Below are 6,238 nucleotides of genomic sequence, written 5' to 3' on the forward strand. Positions count from 1 at the left end.
AACCAAGATGGTGGCAAGGGCTTCCCTTAGGGGCTGATGCCCCTGCTGCCATCTTAGTCGATGGCATGCAGGCATGCATGCATGCTATGCTACACACACGCATGTCTGCCATCAACCAAGATAGCAGCAGTGGCATCAGCCCTTAGGGAACCCTCCACCACCATCTTGGTTGATGGCAGGTATGTGCATGTAATGCACACAGCTTTCACATCAATGGGAGAGGTAGGTGGAGTGTGCGGACGGGCATCACAGGCCCATGCAGTCTGTATGGGGGAGGGGCTGGGAGCTTCCTCTCTGCAATCTGCGGCAGGTTCAGGAATTGATGGTGCCACAGATCACAGGAGTGCAAACCCCCCACCCTAAGAAGCGGCCCTTCAGGGGTATCTCTGGGTCTTAGGGGCCCTCGGCCAGGGCCTGACCTGGCCTCCCTCTGGCACCGGCCCTGTGTCCAATTTGGTGCAATATCTATATTGTATGCATTCAAAGTTAGGCTTATTGCTTAATCATCTATGGGTTGGTTAATTTAGTTGCTTTGTCACAGAGTAATTTTCTTTCATTTTTAGTTCAAAGAAGATCCTCCGTGGTGCAGAGTGGTAAGTGGCAGTAACGCAGTTGAAGCTCTGCTCACGGCTGGAGTTTGATTCCAACGGAAGGAGGAAGTCGAATCTCCGGTAAAAGGGGTTGAGGTCCACTCAGCCTTCCATCCATCCATGGTCGGTAAAATGAGTACCCGGCATATGCTGGGGGGTAAAGAAAGGCCGGGGAAGGAACTGGCAATCCCACCCCAATGTAAACATTGCAAGATGTCACCCTAAGAGTTGGAAACGACTTGCATTATAAGTGCGGGGACACCTTTACCTTTACTTTAGTTCAAAGGATACAATTCTTTTAGATATATTCAAACCAGCCTGCACTTTGATTTTGTACCCCATTCATTTTCTTAAGTTGCTTAAAACTGCCTATAAAAGCTATGGTACACGTTATTTTTTGGACACTGGTACTATAAATGTATATATATAAGTTTCATTATTGATTTTTATGACCCATACAGCTAGGATGAGGGCAATCCAATGAGTGTAAAAAGAAATAAAAATAAAGTGGTTTGAGACAGCTGGGATATGATAAATGTTTAATAGATGTTATGAAAACAAACAAGTTTCTTGCATTCCATAATTCAGTAAATTTCGCTACTGCAGTCTATTTGCAGATTGCTAGTTCTACTCATATCTATGTTTCTCAACCTTTCCTTTTGTTTTTTTAGTTCATATATTTTGATGAAATAGTTTTTCCAAGGTAAAGAATACATTCTTAACTGGTCTAAAGTTACACATTTTAATGTTGTATACACATTTTTGATAGATTACAAAATTGCAGCTTTCCAAAAGATTATTGTAAAATGTATTGACCCACTCTATAAAGCAGAACATTTTACAGCATTATAAAAGAAAAGTTTGAACATTCTCTGCTAATTATTTTCTAGCATGGATGGATGCTAGCAATAATTTTAATCAAGACACAGTTAAATATATAACTGAACTATTGGCCTTGATGATAAGCATACTAGCTTTAACAGGACCAGTGAAATGAATTAATGCCTGTACAAAATTATACAATACCTGCTAAAATCTATGGGTTTCATTAGCAGACAGTGCTTGTGCAAGGCAGGGCATGCAATTTTTGCCAATCCTACCTACCTACTGCAATCCTCTGTGTCATATCCGATATGATTCCAAAAGGTTCTCCAACCCTTAGAAGCAGCTTTTTTGAGAGGTGCAGCTCACTGAAGTTGATATGAGTATCTGCAAAAATTAGGTGGCCTGCCTTGTATGAGCAGAAGTGCATTCTGCTCTAGCACAAAACTACCACTGGATATATGCTATGACAAATAGGGGCAACAAAACTTAGATTGATGTGAAAGTTAAAAGAAACTGCTCCCAACCGGAAACATGCCTGTACTTTGGTGGGAAGTAAATGGGAATGTCCCATGTCAGTCTTTGAAGAAGAAAGCACATTCTTCAGATAAAGATATTGTATATGATGTGGTAGTGACCACTTAATTTGATGAAAAGTCTAAAACAGGTGGGGGGGGGCCTTTGGCCCTCCAGATGTTGCTGAACTACGATTCCCATCATTGCTGGGCATTGACCATGCTTGCTGGCACTGATGGAATTGTAATTCAGCAACATCTGAAGGGCCAAAGGTTCCCCACACTTGTTCTAGAAAGTCATTTGTTCTGAAATGCTCTGAAGCAATCATGTGGATGTGCAACCTCCTTGTTTTCCAGTACAAGCCAAGTGCTTTCCATTACAATATTGGTGGGTTGGCAGTCCATAAAAATAGAACTAATAGAAGACCCTGGTCATCCTATTGCCCATCTTTGCCCTAGGATCGAGATATTTCACAGATCATATGGGAGAAGGGAAATTGTTCTTTGTCTCACACCTTTCTCAAACAATGGATTCTGTAGGAAGACTTTGCAGGCGCATTTGACAATGATGTATGAACTGATTCCTCATTTCTTAATGTCAGAAGAAAGCTGGATGCTTGTCTGTGATTGTGTCAGGGGAAAAGGTTGCAACACGTGAAGAGTGAGTGGAACTGAGCCAGTTAACATTTTCAGAACAACGCATTATTGACTTTTCCTTGAATCATTTATGGCAGCATTTTCTATTTTTTTTTCTTTTCAAGTGGAAAAATGCCCTCTATGGATGTCACTTTTTTCCTTTGGGTGCATGTGATGTCTTCAACACTGTTATGTAAAATGCTTTTCATGAAAGCAGAAACCTAAGAGGATTAAAATAGAACTTTTTTTTTTGCATAAGAACCCACAGAGTTCATTGGCACATCTCACTCATTGCTTATCTTGTTTCAGGATGAAGATATTGCAGTTAAGCCATTTTAAGTCTCAGCGATTTCAGGGCAGAGATGTGAGCACATACTTAACACTTCCATTGAAATAAATGGAACTTTAACTTTAAGCTTTATTTTGATTGTTTGTACCCAGTATCCTCACCTTGACTAGGCATGAAAAAACACTCAGAGTCCCCATAGCTCTGTATATGAAATACCATTAATGGCTTAAGGCAAAGTGAAAGTATTTCTTCTGGGTAAGCTTGCTAATGGCTTGAAAATAATAGCAAAAATATTGGAGCACGTGGAGGGAAGTTTTAATATAAATTGCATGGCATTACTTTTGCTGGGTCAGGCCAAACGCACATCTAGTCCAGCATCCTGTTCTCACAGTGTCCAATCAATGCCCGTGGGAAGCCCCCAAGCAGAAGCACTCTCAATTCAAAATGTAAGCTATGAAGACACAGCAAAACCCAATTTAATATACAAATGTAGTCACAGCATACAATAGTACAGTTGAACACACACACATACAAACACCCCACTCAAACACACACACTTAACATACATGTACAACACATTAACAACACATTAAGATTGCAGTCCTAGACACATTTACCTGTGATTGAATTCCACTGAACTCAATGGGATTTTCTATTGAGTAGACATCAACAGGATTGTGTTGTAAAAGTACTATATTATCTCCACTGAGCTGTTTATGAATACATCAGTGTTATTTCTATTTATTTATTTAAAATGTTTCTTCTATACTATCCTTCAGTTAAAAGCAACAACAGGGGAGCTTAAAGTAAGTCAAATGCAATAATCAATCAAACAGGTTACAATACCAAAAACAGTCACAGCAGATTAAAACGAAACTTGGGAAGTTAAAAAACCAGGGAAAAGAAAAGAAAATCTTTGCCTGGCAACTCAAAGACATTAATGTGTGTGCCGGTTGAGTCTCCCTTGAGTTCTACAAGAAGGGCATCACCACAGCAAAGGCCTTGTCTCTGTTTTACTTCAGGTGGGGTAGGTTCTCAGGAGAGGGCTTCTGAGGAAGTTCTTCGGATATGGGCAGGTCATATTTCATTTTTAGAACAAGACATACTCCTTAGAATTAGGGCTGGAGGAGAAATTCATTTTAGTTTACATTTAAAGCTGAATCTATCAAATTTTGATTTTCCTGAAAAAATATGAAACTAAAACACAGCTATTCCTTCAAAATTCATACTTATTTGAATTTTGCAATTCAGTTCTCCAACCAAATAATGTTTTAAAATGCATATATTGGGGAAAGTGTGCATAAAATGAAAAAAGCAAAAAATGACATACAAAAATGCATTATATTAGGAGAAATTTGCACTAAAATGCTACAGAATTTTCATAAGGTTCTTTTAAAACAACAGCCACAAATTGCTGCAGAAATGTGGAGAACTGAATTTAAGACTGGAAATATGAGAAACTGGGGGAATCAAAATTGACAGATCATAGAACAGTAGAATTGGAAGGGGCCTAGAAGGCCATTGAGTCCAACCCTCCACTCAATGCAGGAATCCATATTAAAACATACCTGACTGGTGGCTGCCCAGCTGCCTCTTGAATGCCTCCAGTGCTGGAGAGCCCACCACCTCCCTAGGTAATTGGTTCTATTGTCATACTGCTCTAACAGTTTTTCCTGATGTTCCACTGAAATCTGCCTTTCTGTAAGTTAAGCCTATTATTCCATGTCCTGCACTCTGGGATGATTGAGAAGAGTTCCTGGCCCTCCTCTGTGTGACAACCTTCCAAGTACTTTTCTTCTCCAGGCTACATATGCCCAGTTCTTTCAGTCTTTCCTCATAGGGCTTTGTTTCCAGTACCCTAATCATCCTTGTTGCCCTCCTCTGTATCATTTCCAGTTTGCGTGCAATCTTTCCATCCCTACTCTTCTTACAACCCCAAGCATAATAACTAATATTTAAATCAACCCTTTTCTCTGAACCCTTTTGTTTTTGCAATGATTTTTAAAAGATGGTGTAGCTTTCAAGTGTGCAGTCCTCCACCTAGAGTCACAAATTGTGCAGTCCAACATAAGCTGGCCCTTGTGTTTCTCCTGATCATGTGTTTTGACTCTCCAATAGAGAACAAGGTCTCATAATGACAGAATCAAGTTCCTGACAGGACACTTCACTTGGCTGGTTGAGTTTAAGTCTTGTGCAAATAATGTTTCAGCACACAAATGTTTTGAAAAGTTAAGTTCATATATTTTCAATAGAGTAGGGACTTCTTTGGAAGGCTAATAATGTAATATTATTATTAACAGTTTGTGAAGGATACAATGCCTCAGCAGAATATAAAACAAATAGTTCTCTTCAGGTGTTCCTTTAACCATACACTTAAAATGGTGTGGAGTAGGAAGTGGCAACAAGTGTACTTGTCCCCTCCTTTTCTATTACAGTGCAGGAGGCAACAGTCTACAGCAGGGAGCTGCTTGTGCTGGTGGTGAGTGCCTGCACATTTTAGAACCTTGATTTTCCCGAGTTCTAAAACATGCAGGAAGCCTTCATAGCTATGCATGCTGTCCACTACACACAATCACACTCCAACACATGGAGGGTGACAGAACAGGCAAGGTTGAGTGCACTCATCCCAGCTTCCTTCTTTACAAGATGTGAATTGAATGGAGGAAGGAACCATGAAAAGGGCTATGGCGTCTATGCCAAGTAGGGTTGCCAGGTATCTTTAGGAGAAGAGAGAGTCAGCCAAGTGCAGGTGTTCTTGCAACAGTGTAATGGGAAAAACCACAAGGTGGAATTCTCCCTTCCCCCTGCACAACTTTTAATGATACAGAAGACCGCTTGGTTGCCAGGTCCGGAAGGAATGACTTAGAGCAACCCTGTGCTTTATAAAGCAATTGCCTTTGCCACCACACCAATGAAGACTCGTGACACATATATGGAGTAATGTTATATTTATTTAAAATATAACACATAATCAATTGAATCCAAATCAGCCAATCATTATATATCAAATATTTTGGGCAGGTAAGGCTCCACCTATCTGGGAGGGTATAGACCCTCCAATACAGAGGCAACTCAGTCACATCGGACTGTAACTCCCCAGTCAAGGATTTGGGATAAGTTATCCCTCCTTGCTATCGGAGTCAGGTATGTGGTTCCAACCCCCGCATCCTGGCCCCGCCGTACAAGCGTTCACCCTGATGCGTGAGCTGGTCCCACGTGGACACTCCCTAGATCCACACAGACATTACGCCCTGATGTTTCCCCAGGGAGTGCCCTTTACCAAAATGCCTCATCCTCCTTACTTTTAACCCCCATTACCTCACCTGCCCGAATTCCACGCCAGCCAATCTGGAATCACCACAATCCCCCCTGACAAGCCAAACGAA

Source organism: Rhineura floridana, chromosome 1, assembly GCF_030035675.1.
Source record: "Rhineura floridana isolate rRhiFlo1 chromosome 1, rRhiFlo1.hap2, whole genome shotgun sequence".
NCBI classification, from domain to species: Eukaryota; Metazoa; Chordata; class Lepidosauria; order Squamata; family Rhineuridae; genus Rhineura; species Rhineura floridana.